Source organism: Acipenser ruthenus, chromosome 23, assembly GCF_902713425.1.
Source record: "Acipenser ruthenus chromosome 23, fAciRut3.2 maternal haplotype, whole genome shotgun sequence".
Taxonomy (NCBI): domain Eukaryota; kingdom Metazoa; phylum Chordata; class Actinopteri; order Acipenseriformes; family Acipenseridae; genus Acipenser; species Acipenser ruthenus.
This window is the reverse complement of record NC_081211.1, coordinates 14,774,773-14,791,322: the sequence shown is the minus strand read 5'-3', so window position 1 is coordinate 14,791,322 and position 16,550 is coordinate 14,774,773. Positions and strand designations below refer to the sequence as shown.

At 43.8% G+C, this 16,550-nt stretch overlaps 1 protein-coding gene across 1 annotated transcript in view; it reads right to left on the bottom strand.

The window, feature by feature from the left end:
- LOC117413302 (PH and SEC7 domain-containing protein 2-like) overlaps window positions 1-15,035 on the bottom strand; it is a 208,720-nt gene extending 193,685 nt beyond the window's left edge. Inside the window, exon 1 of the mRNA XM_058996660.1 lies at window positions 14,676-15,035. The gene's annotated coding sequence lies outside the window, so the exon portion shown is untranslated. The remainder of the gene's footprint in view (window positions 1-14,675) is intronic.
- Window positions 15,036-16,550: the final 1,515 nt, after the last annotated feature.

The window sequence follows — 16,550 nt, the reverse complement described above, 5'->3', positions numbered from 1 at the left end:
TTAACTAAATACAGATATGTTCCAGCTTTCCAAGAAATCAGTTGAACATATCAGCAGTAGCAGAATCACACTAAATCAAGTAGGATCTGAGGTGTTCAATCACAAATACGCTTGCTTGGTAACTAAACGGATCACACCTTTTTCATTCTATGGGGTGGGCTTTTGAGGAAAGATGTGACATTTTAGACCCAATTGCCCAAACTTTATGGTTTGGACAATAATTGATTATAGTGATATTATAAAGAATGTTTTAATATTGATTACCGTATTTCTTCGAATTTAAACAGCCTTGAATTTAAGACGCAGCCCAAATTTCCCACCCTCAACTATGTGGTGCAGGCTCGGCAGTCCTAGGCGGTGCAGGCTTAGCAGCCCTAGGCAGTGCAGGATTAGCAGCCCTAGGCAGTGCAGGCTTAAGCAGCTGCAGCTCCTCTCCCTCTGGCAGTGGAGGTGGGAGCAGCAGGTAGTCTCCCTCTGGTAGTGGAGGTGGGAGCAGCAGGTAGTCTCCCTCTGGTAGTGGAGGTGGGAGCAGCAGGTAGTCTCCCTCTGGTAGTGGAGGTGGGAGCAGCAGGTAGTCTCCCTCTGGTAGTGGAGGTGGGAGCAGCAGGTAGTCTCCCTCTGGTAGTGGAGGTGGGAGCAGCAGGTAGTCTCCCTCTGGCAGTGGAGGTGGGAGCAGCACGTAGTCTCCCTCTGGCAGTGGAGGTGGGAGCTGCAGGTAGTCTCCCTCTGGTAGTGGAGGTGGGAGCTGCAGGTAGTCTCCCTCTGGCAGTGGAGGTGGGAGCAGCAGGTAGTCTCCCTCTGGCAGTGGAGGTCGGAGCTGCAGGTAGTCTCCCTCTGGTAGTGGAGGTGGGAGCTGCACGTAGTCTCCCTCTGGTAGTGGAGGTGGGAGCAGCAGTTAGTCTCCCTCTGGCAGTGGAGGTGGGAGCAGCAGGTAGTCTCCCTCTGGCAGTGAAGGTGGGAGCAGCAGGTAGTCTCCCTCTGGTAGTGGAGGTGGGAGCTGCACGTAGTCTCCCTCTGGTAGTGGAGGTGGGAGCTGCACGTAGTCTCCCTCTGGCAGTGGAGGTCGGAGCTGCACGTAGTCTCCCTCTGGTAGTGGAGGTGGGAGCAGCACGTAGTCTCCCTCTGGTAGTGGAGGTGGGAGCAGCAGGTAGTCTCCCTCTGGCAGTGGAGGTGGGAGCTGCACGTAGTCTCCCTCTGGTAGTGGAGGTGGGAGCAGCAGGTAGTCTCCCTCTGGCAGTGGAGGTGGGAGCTGCACGTAGTCTCCCTCTGGCAGTGGAGGTGGGAGCTGCAGGTAGTCTCCCTCTGGTAGTGGAGGTGGGAGCTGCAGGTAGTCTCCCTCTGGCAGTGGAGGTGGGAGCAGCAGGTAGTCTCCCTCTGGCAGTGAAGGTGGGAGCAGCAGGTAGTCTCCCTCTGGTAGTGGAGGTGGGAGCTGCACGTAGTCTCCCTCTGGTAGTGGAGGTGGGAGCTGCACGTAGTCTCCCTCTGGCAGTGGAGGTGGGAGCAGCAGGTAGTCTCCCTCTGGCAGTGGAGGTGGGAGCTGCACATAGTCTCCCTCTGGTAGTGGAGGTGGGAGCAGCAGGTAGTCTCCCTCTGGCAGTGGAGGTGGGAGCTGCACATAGTCTCTCTCTGGTAGTGGAGGTGGGAGCAGCAGGTAGTCTCCCTCTGGCAGTGGAGGTGGGAGCTGCACGTAGTCTCCCTCTGGCAGTGGAGGTGGGAGCTGCAGGTAGTCTCCCTCTGGTAGTGGAGGTGGGAGCTGCAGGTAGTCTCCCTCTGGTAGTGGAGGTGGGAGCTGCAGGTAGTCTCCCTCTGGCAGTGGAGGTGGGAGCAGCAGGTAGTCTCCCTCTGGCAGTGGAGGTGGGAGCAGCAGGTAGTCTCCCTCTGGTAGTGGAGGTGGGAGCTGCACGTAGTCTCCCTCTGGTAGTGGAGGTGGGAGCTGCACGTAGTCTCCCTCTGGCAGTGGAGGTGGGAGCAGCAGGTAGTCTCCCTCTGGCAGTGGAGGTGGGAGCTGCACATAGTCTCCCTCTGGTAGTGGAGGTGGGAGCAGCAGGTAGTCTCCCTCTGGCAGTGGAGGTGGGAGCTGCACATAGTCTCTCTCTGGTAGTGGAGGTGGGAGCAGCAGGTAGTCTCCCTCTGGCAGTGGAGGTGGGAGCTGCACGTAGTCTCCCTCTGGCAGTGGAGGTGGGAGCAGAAGTTAGTCTCCCTCTGGCAGTGGAGGTGGGAGCAGCAGGTAGTCTCCCTCTGGCAGTGGAGGTGGGAGCTGCAGGTAGTCTCCCTCTGGTAGTGGAGGTGGGAGCTGCACGTAGTCTCCCTCTGGTAGTGGAGGTGGGAGCAGCAGTTAGTCTCCCTCTGGCAGTGGAGGTGGGAGCAGCAGGTAGTCTCCCTCTGGCAGTGGAGGTGGGAGCTGCACGTAGTCTCCCTCTGGTAGTGGAGGTGGGAGCAGCAGTTAGTCTCCCTCTGGCAGTGGAGGTGGGAGCTGCAGGTAGTCTCCCTCTAGCTGTGGAGGGGGGGAGGAGCAGGTAGTCTCCTATCTCTGGAGACTGGTGCGGCTCTCCCTCGGTCACTGGAGACTGGTGCGGATCCCTGCAGAAAGGGCACCAACTCGAGGCCTCGACAAGACGGAAGTAGCCGTCCCAGCGGCCCCTCTTGGGCTTCCCTTTCTTGGGCTCTGGATGTTTGGGCTCCACCCTCCTGGGCACTGGATGCTCTGGCTCCTCCCACTTGGGCGCTGAACACAATGGGACTTCGGGCTCATCCCCCTCCTCGTCTGTGTCCCAGTCGACCTCCGGGCAGCTTTCCTCCTCATGCCCATAGCGATAGCAGTAGGTGCACTACTCCTCTTCCTCCTCCTCCACAGTGGAGTACTCTCTTTGTACCCACTGGATGGGGTCCCCCAGCCGGATCATAGGGTTCAACCCCCTTCACACACAAAAAAATTAAAAAAAATTAAAAAAACGTTTACCCGTAGTACCGTCTCTCTCCGGGCCTGTGACCGTGGCGCTGTATCCCTGGCCTGAGTCTCTGTGGAGGTGCTGTTTATCCCATGTAGGACACCATATGTCACGGATAGCTTGGGTGGTGACATCAGGCCAGGAAGATAGACAAAGACCCAGACAGCTCTGGGGTATGAATGCTCCGCTTGCATGTTTTAATTATAAATAAAAAGTTTAAAAAAAGCAGAACACTTATACAAAACAAAACAGCACGTGGGCCAACACAAACAAACACAACACAAAATAAAGCGAACACTAAACCAGCACAAGTAGTCTGCTAAGAAATAAATAATAATAATAATAGCAATTGCTTATGGTTCTTACTGTCTCGCTTTCTCGTTCCACCTCTGAACACTCAACCCCGTTCAGCCAAAGCTGCAGGTCTTTTTTATTGTGGCCGAGGGGTCAACTGGCTATCAATTACCTAATTTACCCCTCAACCACATTCGGCACAGGTTTTATCATCTGCGTTGTCAGTTTATCAAGAAGCACTCGCTGTTGACCATGCATTCTCACGATTTTATCTAGATGGGGCATTCTAACTCAATCCAGGCTGTCAAACAATAACAAAACGGCGTGTTTTAAATACACATGAATAATACGTCACACCATTCTACAAGGAATGCTCTGACCTTGAGTGAGTAAAAATCAGCTTGTATTGTACAAAACACTATAATGTGTGAGACTGGGTTCATAATCCAAGGCTGTATTTGTTTATTGTTTTTAATGAACATATGATTTGTTGCAGCAACAGTGAACCAGTGCTTCATAGTGAATTCGTTTGCATTGTACAGACTCAGGTAAATGCAGATTGTTTAATTTATTTATTTATTTCTTAGCAGACGCCCTTATCCAGGGCGACTTACAATCGTAGGCAAATACATTTCAAGTGTTACAATACAAGTAATACAATAAGAGCAAGAAATACAATAACTTTTGTTCAAGCAAAGTACAAGTGTGACAAAACACAATTCAATAATACAGCAGATAATAGTGATAGTTACATCAGGATATGATTAAATAGTGATAGTTACATCTGGATATGATTAAATAGTGATAGTTGCATCAGGATATGATTAAATACAAAATACTACAGGTTAAACACTTGGCAGATTACAGTATTCTGAAGTACAGGATTAAATGCAGTAAAATAGTGGGTAGATAAGAGCAAAATAAAGCACATTTAAATGAAGGGTGATAGTGTCCCAGGATACAAACAGAGGAGTTCTACAGGTGCTGTTTGAAGAGGTGAGTCTTAAGGCGGCGCCGGAATGTGGTCAGGGACTGGGCAGTCCTGACATCAGTAGGAAGGTCGTTCCACCACTGCGGAGCAAGAGTGGAGAAGGAGCGGGCTCTGGAGGCAGGGGAGCATAGCGGAGGTAGAGCTAGTCTTCTAGTGCAGGCGGAGCGGAGAGGTCGAGTGGGGGTGTAGGGAGAGATGAGGGTCTGGAGGTAGCTGGGTGCAGTCTGGTCAAGGCATCTGTAGGCTAGTACATGAGTCTTGAACTGGATGTGAGCGGTGATCGGGAGCCAGTGGAGCGAGCGGAGTAGTGGAGTAGCATGGCCGAAGCGAGGCAGAGAGAACACCAGGCGGGCAGCAGAGTTCTGGATGAGCTGGAGCGGACGGGTGGCGGACGCAGGGAGGCCAGCCAGGAGGGAGTTGCAGTAGTCTAGGTGGGACAGTACCAGGGCCTGGACCAGGAGCTGGGTAGCGTAGTTGGTGAGGAAGGGTCGGATTCTTCGGATGTTGCTCAGGAAGAATCGGCAAGTGCGTGCCAGAGTGGAGATGTGCTGGGAATAAGAGAGGCAGGGGTCCAGGGTGACTCTGAGGTTCTTAGCAGAGGGAGAGAGTGTGGTAGATTCCAGAGGAACAGAGATAGAGAGATCAGAGGAGGGGGAGGAGGAGGGAAAGAAAAGGAGGTCAGATTTAGAGATGTTGAGTTTGAGGTGATGCGAGTGCATCCAGGAGGAAATAGCAGACAGACAGGTAGAGATACGGGAGGAGATGGTGGAGTCAGAGGTGGGGAAGGAGAGGAAAATCTGAGCATCACCAGCATAGAAATGGTATGAGAAACCATAGGATGCGATGAGGGGGCCCAGGGAGCGGGTGTAGAGAGAGAACGGGAGAGGACCCAAGACTGACCCTTGGGGGACTCCAGTTAAGAGAGGGTGAGGTGTGGAGGTTGCTCCACGCCAGGTTACCTGGTAAGTGCGGTTGGAGAGGTAGGAGGAGAACCAGGCCAGAGCAGTGCCAGAGATCCCCAGGTCAGCGAAAGATGATAGTAGAATAGAGTGATCAACAGTGTCAAAGGCAAAAACAGTGTTTAATGCAAAAACAGAAATGGTAAACTTCAAATTCTAATACAAGGCCAAAATTGGCTCAGGGATGCACATATTTTTAAAATAAATCAGAATGAACAAAGGTTTACTGTGGAGTTGTTTCAAAAGACTTCAGTGCAGTTCAGGGAGTAGAGGGACCTTGACCATAGCTCTGTTTCAGACATATTAAAACAACCCAGGGCTTGGAATTGATTATGGGCTAAGGGGGAGAGCTGCAATTCACCAGAGCTTCTCCATTTAGTAGTGCTATGTAATATTAAGAACATAAGAAAGTTTACAAATGAGAGAAGGCCATTCAGCCCATCTTGCTCGTTTGGTTGTTAGTAGCTTATTGATCCCAGAATCTCATCAAGCAGCTTCTTGAAGGATCCCAGGGTGTCAGCTTCAACAACATTACTGGGGAGTTAGTTCCAGACCCTCACAATTCTCTGTGTAAAAAAGTGCCTCCTATTTTCTGTTCTGAATGCCCCTTTATCTAATCTCCATTTATGACCCCTGGTCCTTTTTTCTTTTTTCAAGTCAAAGAAGTCCCCCGGGTTGACATTGTCTATACCTTTTAGGATTTTGAATGTTTGAATCAGATCGCCGCATAGTCTTCTTTGTTCAAGACTGAATAGATTCAATTCTTTTAGCCTGTCTGCATACGACATGCCTTTTAAACCCGGGATAATTCTGGTTGCTCTTCTTTGCACTCTTTCTACAGCAGCAATATCCTTTTTGTAACGAGGTGACCAGAACTGAACACAATATTCTAGGTGAGGTCTTAGTGATGCATTGTAAAGTTTTAACTTTACTTCCCTTGATTTAAATTCAACACTTCTCACAATATATCTGAGCATCTTGTTGGCCTTTTTTTATAGCTTCCCCACATTGTCTACATGAAGACATTTCTGAGTCAACATAAACTCCTAGGTCTTTTTCATAGTTCCCTTCTTCAATTTCAGTATCTCCCATATGATATTTATAATGCACATTTTTATTGCCTGCGTGCAATACTTTACACTTTTCTCTATTAAATACAATTTGTCTGCCCAGTTCTGAATGCTGTCTAGATCATTTTGAATGACCTTTGCTGCTGCAACAGTGTTTGCCACTCCTCCTATTTTTATGTCATCTGCAAATTTAACAAGTTTGCTTACTATACCAGAATCTAAATCATTAATGTAGATTAGGAATAGCAGAGGACCTAATACTGATCCCTGTGGTACACCACTGGTTACCTCGCTCCATTTTGAGGTTTCTCCTCTAATCAGTACTTTCTGTTTTCTACATGTTAACCACTCCCTAATCCATGTGCATGCATTTCCTTGAATCCCTACTGTGTTCAGTTTGAGAATTAATCTTTTATGTGGGACTTTGTCCAAAGCTTTCTGGAAATCTAAATAAAACATGTCGTATGCTTTGCAATTATCCATTGTCAATGATGCATCCTCAAAAAAATCAAGCAGGTTAGTTAGACAAGATCTCCCTTTCCTAAAACCATGCTGACTGTCTCCCAGGATATTGTTACCATATAGGTAATTTTCCATTTTAGATTATAGTTTCCATAAGTTTACATATAATAGAAGTCAGGCTTATTGGTCTGTAGTTACCTGGTTGGGTTTTGTCTCCCTTTTTGTGGATCGGTATTAGGTTTGCAATTTCCCTGTCTCTCGGTACAACCCCTGTGTCAAGAGACTGTTACATGATCTTGGTTAGCGGTTTGTAAATAACTTCTTTCATTTCTTTGAGTACTATTGGGAGGATCTCATCCGGCCCAGGGGATTTGCTTATTTTAAGAGCTCCTAGTCCCTTTAACACTTCTGCCTCTGTTATGCTAAAGTTATTTAAAACTGGATAGGAACAGGTCGACATGTGGGGCATGTTGTCCATGTCCTCCTTTGTAAAAACCTGTGAAAAGTAATCATTTAATATCTTGAGTTATCTTTCCTACTGTATACTACAATAGCACGCTTGAGATGACTTATCTTTCCTATACCACTATGCGATGTTGAAAGCACCCCCCTCCCCCCGTTTCAATAATGTCCCTTCTTTCCAATGCCAATCAGTTTGCCATTAAGCAATTAACTCTGACATGCAGAGAATGAGCAGAGATTGCAGAGATCAATGAGTCTGAGCCAATGGTTTATTGGCAAGCAAGTCTGTATTTATCTGAAATGTAATTGCTTATTACTGTAGGATCTTACCTCCACCACTTTCCCCCAAATCTGCACCCTGAAACTGGGCTGTAATAGTCAAAATCTCATCTCGTTCCAATATCAAACTGTTGCAGCCTACTATGATTCCACCCACAGTCTACAATCTGCAACCAGATGTTAAACAAAGGTAAAAGACTGAATATGTGTTGCACTGGTGAGCTAGTGTAGTGTAGTAATGTATAGTGTTATCAACCATTGTAAAAATTCACTGCAATCTGCAGTGCAATAAAAGCATAGTGAACACGTGCTAAAGCATGCAAATTCCAGATAAGTGAGGTGAAGCAAAACAAACTTTTGTCAAATATAAGCATGGGAACAGTGTAATAAACTACACATTTACATTGTGAATGCACTGGTGCTGTGGAAACTTTTATAAGAGCAAGAGCAAGGTTAAAGTTTGGAAACACTGCAAGACATTTGAATGCTTATGTACGAAAGGCTGGTCCTAACAGAAGGGTCCTTTGGTCTATAGTCAAAAGTGTACCAATCAAAGAAGGTTATGATGAGGTTGTATAATTCATTGGTGAGACGGCACTTACAATAATGGGTTCAGTTCTGCTCACCACAACACCAAAGGGACATTGTGCCCTTGGAGACCAATGAAGATCAACCAGACTAATCCCAGGGCTTACAGGACTGAGCTGTAAAGATTTAGGGGGGACTTGATTGAAGTCTTTAAAATCTTGACAAAGTTAAAACCCTAGCACAGCACAAAAGCCAGGACCAGAGGACGTAGTTGGAACTGAAGTGGAGGGTGGTGCTGCTGCTGACTTATTGAGATCCCTTACTACTAGGAAACGGACGAGCAGTGATGGGTCAAACGGCATGCTCACGTTCATAAATTATGCTCTAATGTTTAATGTACTGTTCACTAGGCGAACAGCAAACCCACACAGACAACAGAAAGAAGGCATGACTTGGGGTTTCAATGGGGAGACTGGTTAGGGAATGAAAGGGGTCACTATCACGCTCCGGAGCTTCCCATAGGTTAGAACTGTTCAATGAGACATGCTGTCCTTCAAACAAGCATATTCCTTCCTTGTTATGCTGTCAATAGATATCAGTCTTTCACAGGCACTTATTGTCAGTTTGCACACTCCCCCCCCCCCCAGACTTATAAATATATGATGCTGTAATAATTCAGAAAACACATTAAACTATATTCTTTTTATTCCAAACATTTATTTTCAGAGTGGGAACATACCAAAGACAGATTAGTCAGGTCATTTAGAGGGTGTACGATTTGTTTCGTATTCATTTTTTAACTGGAATGGGTGTAAAGTAGACAATCCTTTTAGTTAACCCTCACTCTACTGCACCTATGTATTCCATATATCTTCTGAATGATGCTCACTAAGCCCAGCAAGCAAAAGGTCAACTCATGTTTCAATATAAAGTTGTCCCTTCAAAATATGTTCATTAAAAGTAATGTTCTACTAAATGTTGGAGTGTTTGGCCTGATCTCCTGAATGATTGTGATAGCAAAACATTGCAGCTACCAGTGTGTTAGCACTGCCACTATAATGGCATTGCATTGTGGCTCAGATATTTTAGTACAGGTAAGCATCAGAATGTTATTATTATTATTATTATTATTATTATTTATTAGCATACGCCCTTATCCATAGCGACTTACAATTGTTACAAGATATCACATTACACATTATTTCACATTATACAGATACTACATTATTTTACATACAATTACCCATTTATACAGTTGGGTTTTTACTGGAGCAATCTAGGTAAAGTACCTTGCTCAAGGGTACAACAGCAGTGTCCCCCACTGAGGATTGAACCCACAACCCTCCGGTCAAGAGTCCAGAGCTCTAACCACTACTCCACACTGCTGCCCTATTGACTTTGCTCTTTGGCTTGTAATGTATCCATATATTTTGAATATAATGACATATTTATCATGCTATAATAAATCAGTCACTACTAAAAGATTGTCATGTGGCACTTTATTCAACTGCAATGGCTAATCTTTAAATGCACCATACGTTTTTTGGTTCAAAATTCCTACAACATTTTTTACTCACTGTACAAGGTGATTTGGTACACTGATTCCTTGTCATGATGTCTGTAATTTCCTTCACCCTGCACAGTTACATAGCGCAAGCTTCTTATTAAGATAAAAGAGTTGACTTCACTGCAGAGGTGGCATGATCCTGTGCATACAGACTGGGATGTTGACAGTGTGTGTATATTGTAACAAAAATCCTTAACGCATAAGAATGAGCCTTCAGTCGATTCAGAGCCAAACTCGATCTTATTACACTAATACATGATTAAAGACAATCTGCCAATTGTTAACTAACAATTAACAGGTCGCTGTGGGCCACGACCTAGTCGCTAAAACTAATTACTTTTTTAAAGGAATCTCAGGGTGGAACTATTCTGTCTCTGTTTATTCGCTTCAATCATTTCACAATAACAACAAACACTCCCCCTATCACTGGTCTTTAGCCCCAGTTAGTCCCGCCTCATCCCACTCCACGGCCAGTCACCAGCAGCTCCTGTGGTCCATGTCTGTCGGCTATAGGCTGTTCGACCGATGTGAAACACAAACCATCCTTCTCCAAGCGTTCCTCCACTTCATACACCTCACAAACGTTACAATATATTATTTTTTTTTGTTTTTCTTATTTGGGGTCCAGGGGCCAGTTCGTTATAGCCGAAGGTTCGTTATAATGAAGGATGTTATAGCGAGGGTGTACTGTAACCATACAGGGAATAATAAGTAATTTATATTGGAGTTCACGTTTAATATTTCACACTGTTTTCGTAACACACATAAGGCTAGCGAAAGATATTCATGTTTTAGACATACCTAGCCTCACTCGTGCTTCACAGACAGAAAGGCTAACTAAAACCTGTACAGTCTTTCCATGTAAAGATAAACCAAAACCTCAGCAATGTATTTTTCCCTAATCTCTGAGCACTGCACAGTATGACAGTCTAATAACTCCCACAAAAAAATAATATTTAGGCCGTCAGTGCCCTGTATAGAAAAAACCGAAACCACAAGACTTTTTTAGGGTCGTCGTTCAAAAAATGTGTCCATCCGTCTGTCTGTCTGTCTGTCGAACTACATAGTGGAAACTGCCTTGATTTTGCACCAATCTTCACCAAACATTTATCATACATTCATATCATACACTGAAAACATTTTAGGAACTCCTTGCAGTGGTGTCCAATACAGTGGTGTTACAGTGGTGTCCAATACAGTGGTGTTACAGTGGTGTCCAATACAGTGGTGTTACAGTGGTGTCCAATACAATGGTGTTGCAGTGGTGTCCAATACAGTGGTGTTACAGTGGTGTCCAATACAATGGTGTTACAGTGGTGTCCAATACAATGGTGTTACAGTGGTGTCCAATACAGTGGTGTTACAATGGTGTTCAATACAGTGGTGTTACAGTGGTGTCCAATACAGTGGTGTTACAGTGGTGTCCACTACAATGGTGTTACAGTGGTGTCCAATACAATGGTGTTACAGTGGTGTCCAATACAGTGGTGTTACAGTGGTGTCCAATACAATGGTGTTACAGTGGTGTCCAATACAGTGGTGTTACAGTGGTGTACAATACAGTGGTGTTACAGAGGTGTATACATAAGGACCTCTGCAGGTTACAATTTGCAAAAATGACATTTCATAATTATTGTGCAACTGTTTCTTCACCGTGTGATTTGAAACAGTGAATGGCTGCACGGGGTGTATGTGTGTAATTAACTCTCTCTGATAACTGACTGAGTTGAGTAGAATAAGGATGTCTGTCTGCTCCACTGTTGCAGCCTGGCTCTTGCAATAAGTTCTTGTGTTAATGGACTGTTCAGCAGGCGGGCCGCAGCAGTACGAGAAACGTTTCTTTACCAGCTGTGCAGAATGAATACATTTGAACCATTTCATCTGTTCCAGGAATCAATATACAAGATGCAAGTTAAGAAACTTCACAATTCACATCACATTGACCTAAACTATTTCAAAACCTTTCCTCCATCATCTCACAATAAAATGTTAAGCTATTCTGAAAAGTCTGCCACTAATATTATATATTCTGTAATCTATTTTAGATTGTATTCCAGAGACACACTTGTGGCATAACAAGAGGAACAGTATTTTATATAAATGAGTCATTTTGAGGTCTGACAGGGGAATATATTTTAGTATGTTACAATTCTGTGCCTTAAAAACAGTTATTTTAATTACTGATGTTACATACAATGACCCATGTATATCTGCAGTGAAGTGGGGGCTTCACTGACTTTACAACCAGACAAAAGAAGATGTCTTGTGGACGCTCTGTACTTTTAACCACACATTATTAGAAAACAGGAGGTAAACATCAGTAATTTGTCATCAAATAAATTAGAATGGATAACTTGTGCCAATATTAATTGTTCTATACATCAAAGCACTCCGCAGTAAGACCTGTACTGCAGCAGTGCAGCCCAAAACAAAGGACAAACCCCTCTGCATGCCACAGTGTGCATTTACATGGAAAGAGGCACAGCTCATTGTGTTTTGATATATCTATTCATATAGAGCCTTCTAGTTCAAGAATGATTTATTTTTTAAAAAGACCCTAATTGGGAAAATCTTCTGAATTGTGAAAGAAAGAAAGAAAGAAAGAAAGAAAGAAAGAAAGAAAGAAAGAAAGAGACAAACAGGAAAAGAGAAAGAATGTCAGAAGGAAAGAAAGAAATATGTCACATTGCATTTTACATGGGTATACTATGGATATAGGTCATGGTGATCTACCTTTTCATGATAATGATAGCTTTCTTTTTTTTTATTTCCATCCCAGTGAGCGATGGATGTTACTTACATACTGGCTGACTTTCATTCTACATCAAGCCATGTGACCATGCATGGATGTGTGATACTGCAGTACCTCAATGTGAATATCAATGGGTCATCTGAGGTAAAAATACAAAATTTCAATTAGAATTAATATATTTAGAAATGTCTTTGTGTATTACCTCTCCAGTCTGCACAGTCTCTACAGTACCTCTACAGTCTCTACAGTCTATACAGTACCTCACCAGTCTGCACAGTCTCTACAGTACCTCGCCAGTCTCTACAGTACCTCTACAGTCTGCACAGCATCTACAGTACCTCTCCAGTCTGCACAGTCTCTACAGTACCTCTCCAGTCTGCACAGTCTCTACAGTACCTCTCCAGTCTGCACAGTCTCTACAGTACCTATCCAGTCTGCACAGTCTCTACAGTACCTATCCAGTCTGTACAGTACCTCTCGAGTGCACAGTCTCTACAGTACCTCTCGAGTCTGCACAGTCTCTACAGTACCTATCCAGTCTGTACAGTACCTCTCCAGTCTGCACAGTCTCTACAGTACCTCTCCAGTCTGCACAGTATCTACAGTACCTCTCCAGTCTGCACAGTCTCTACAGTACCTCTCCAGTCTGCACAGTCTCTACAGTACCTCTCCAGTCTGCACAGTCTCTACAGTACCTCTCCAGTCTGCACAGTCTCTACAGTACCTATCCAGTCTGTACAGTACCTCTCGAGTGCACAGTCTCTACAGTACCTCTCGAGTCTGCACAGTCTCTACAGTACCTATCCAGTCTGTACAGTACCTCTCCAGTCTGCACAGTCTCTACAGTACCTCTCCAGTCTGCACAGTATCTACAGTACCTATCCAGTCTGCACAGTCTCTACAGTACCTATCCAGTCTGTACAGTTCCTCTCGAGTCTGCACAGTCTCTACAGTACCTCTCGAGTCTCTACAGTCTCTACAGTACCTTCGCTGGAGGTGGTGCACTGCATGTGCATGGTTTCTTTCCTGCTTTGCTTTCTTATCTTCCATGCTGAACTATTTGTATGGCAAATCAAGGAACGGTCCCCATAGTTACTGTATCTCTAATCAGTGATTCTGCAGACACCTCACCTCTCTGTCTGCACATTTAACCACTGCCACTGTTTTAAAAACCTTGCCTAGCAGTTAAAAGCTATATCGTTAATCATTTCACTGAGTCACATTTTTTTCTTCAAGGTCAAACTTTGTAACAGATTGTGCCATTAAACATTATTGTATTATAAGCACTAGCTGTCATATTTAAATATCTCCTCATTCTTCTCTTATGATAAACATAATCACCAACATTACAGTTTACTTGCAAAAAAAAAAAAAAAAAAAAAAAGAACATCTGGTAGACCAAGCTTGAATATTTTCTGGTCTGCTCTATTTTTAAAAACGCCTTTCTCCCTAAACAGGGCTGTCTAGCTGTCTGGTAGCAATATTAGCAATTCCCGTTACTGTTACAGACTTTCGCTATTGTATGCTTTGAAGGCATGTTATTTGAAATAGCTGGCAGTCTTGTACTACCGTTATTGTATGTTCCTTGACAGCCCCTGTCTTGATGAGTATCCCAGGGAAATAAGCTAGACATTTAAATATTATAATTTAGAAACTAGGAGGGCTGAACATCCTCAGCTTTTTGTTACGGCGTAACATGCTGCCTCTGCACCTGTTCCCAGAAGTAGTCGAGTCATACACGCAATATAAATGACAAAAACAGGAGAAACAACAACACTGATCAACTGTTCCCTTCTACAGACGAAACGCAGCCGTACTTCAACCGCATAGTGCTGTCACCATGACGACGGTATGATTGGGAGACAGACTGCCAGAGATGAATTGATCTGCTCATACAGCTGTTTTATTAAGCAGCAGAAACACATTATAAACCAAAACACAGTCACATATATCATTGTTTTATAAAGATCCCCTAATAAGAAAAGAACGAATTTAGTCGCCATTTATATTTAATCTCAAAGTAATAACAAGGTGTATGTGATGCATAAATATATTAATAAACAGAAACAAACAATAAAGGTCACATTGTAAACAAAATGCACAACACCTCCTCATGTACAACTCCTTCAATAATGCATTCGCATCATTTCAGAGAGATGCTAAACTTAACTGCTTATTGCTTTCACCATACAATACCAATAGCGTGTAATACTACAAAACCGTATATAGCGAGAGGCAGCGAATAATATACAGCATATTGTAAAAATATATTTTATACAGAGAACCTCGAAAATATTTTATCCTGACTTTATCATTGTATAACCCAGACACACAGCCGTATTTGATTTAATATCTGTACTCACCCAAAAAGAAACAGAGCCGGTTTTTAGTGCAGCAGCTCTCTTTTCTCCTTAACCATCCATGCAATATAATCAGAGCCTCTGAGTCCACGCTTATACCATCCCCCAATAAGCTCCTCGTTCGGTATAGTGCAGCTTCCCAATCAGAACCTCGCTCCGGTTCCTCGCCTTCTCACCCTAGTGTTGCTTCAATACGAAGGACCGTGGATCCGGGATGTTGGTAAGGCGCTTGAACGTAGGAGTAATGCAATCAGGTAAGTGTGGCTAGGGCAGTAAATATCTCTTGATCACATCAACGTAGCAGCAAACAGAGCATTATACCACGGGATGTAACCTACCACAAGATCGAGATGGGGGATACGGAGATGTGACTTACTGCTCCGGGGACTTGCTGTCCCTGAAAATATGTATAGGATTTACAGCCTACACAAATCATATATATATATATATATATATATATATATATATAGGTGTGTATATGTGTGTATATATATATATATATATATATATATATATATATATATATATATATATATATATATATATAATTCTAAATAGCAGTGTACAAAAGTGAAACGTTTTTTTTTTGTATACAAAAGGTTTAAATGGTTAAAAATATATATTAACGATGTTTCAAACAAAAGCTCTTCTTCAGCTGTAAACGTAAAAGTGTGTTTCTAGTGTGTAGTATAACCACTAGAAAATGAGCAGTAGAAGATGTTTGCTAATTTAAATTAGCCACAGTCTATGAAAAAAGCAGGTGATGTAGGCATTAACCTTGATCTTTAGCTTCATGAATTAAACCCTTCTGGACGTGTGCAGGAGATGGTCATTACAGCGACTGTCTTCATTGCAGTACAAATATAACCCTAAAGAAATTAGACTCAGGGAAGCCATCAACACTACTGTGGAATGCAGGGGAGTGAGCCCACCAGATCACAGGGGTCTTAGGAGACCCTGTTATTACCTGTCTGTAGATAGATAGATAAAACGAGAGATACCCTGTTGCAATTTCAACGAACGCTTTCGACCTGGGGATTGGAACATGCATTTACTGGGTCATTACCCAGCTGGGGTACACAACTTCATTACAGGGTTAGAGGTGTAGGCATGCCTGTAGCTAGCATTCACTTAAACACAGCTATCCCTCTGATTTGTTGTTCATTTCCATTTGTTATACGTATCTGTCTCGGCTGTTACAGGAAACGTGTATTTTTATTTTAAAACATGATATCTGGTACTGCTTTGGGTTAAAGAAAGCCATAATAGTAGTACAGTGGTTCATGTTAGATTTCAAAATGTTATATTTTTTAAATTTTTGGCAGTTTTTCATTACGTATATGGAAAACTACAAAGTGGTGTGTAATTCAATATGTTAACGTAACATTATTCTGAAGGTTTCAACTTTATGAAGCAAAATGTAGTTAATTCTATAGGGTGAAAAACATTTGGCCATAGCTGTAGTTCTAGTTACGTCTTCTCCTGCTTTCATCTCAGCTGTGCTCTGGCAACATATACATCGGCACAGAACTGGGTTTTTTTTGCAACGTTCACATGACCACACAATGCGCAGATGTAGGAACGTTCACATGACCACACAATGCGCAGATGTAGGAACGTTCACATGACCACACAATGCGCTGGAAGCAGCAACGTTCACATGACCACACAATGCGGCTGAAGCAGCAACGTTCACATGACCACACAATGCGCCAGAAGCAGCAACGTTCACATGACCACGCAATGTGCAGAAGCAGCAACGTTCACATGACCACACAATGCGCCAGAAGCAGCAACGTTCACATGACCACACAATGTGCAGAAGCAGCAACGTTCACATGACCACACAATGTGCAGAAGTAGGAACGTTCACATGAC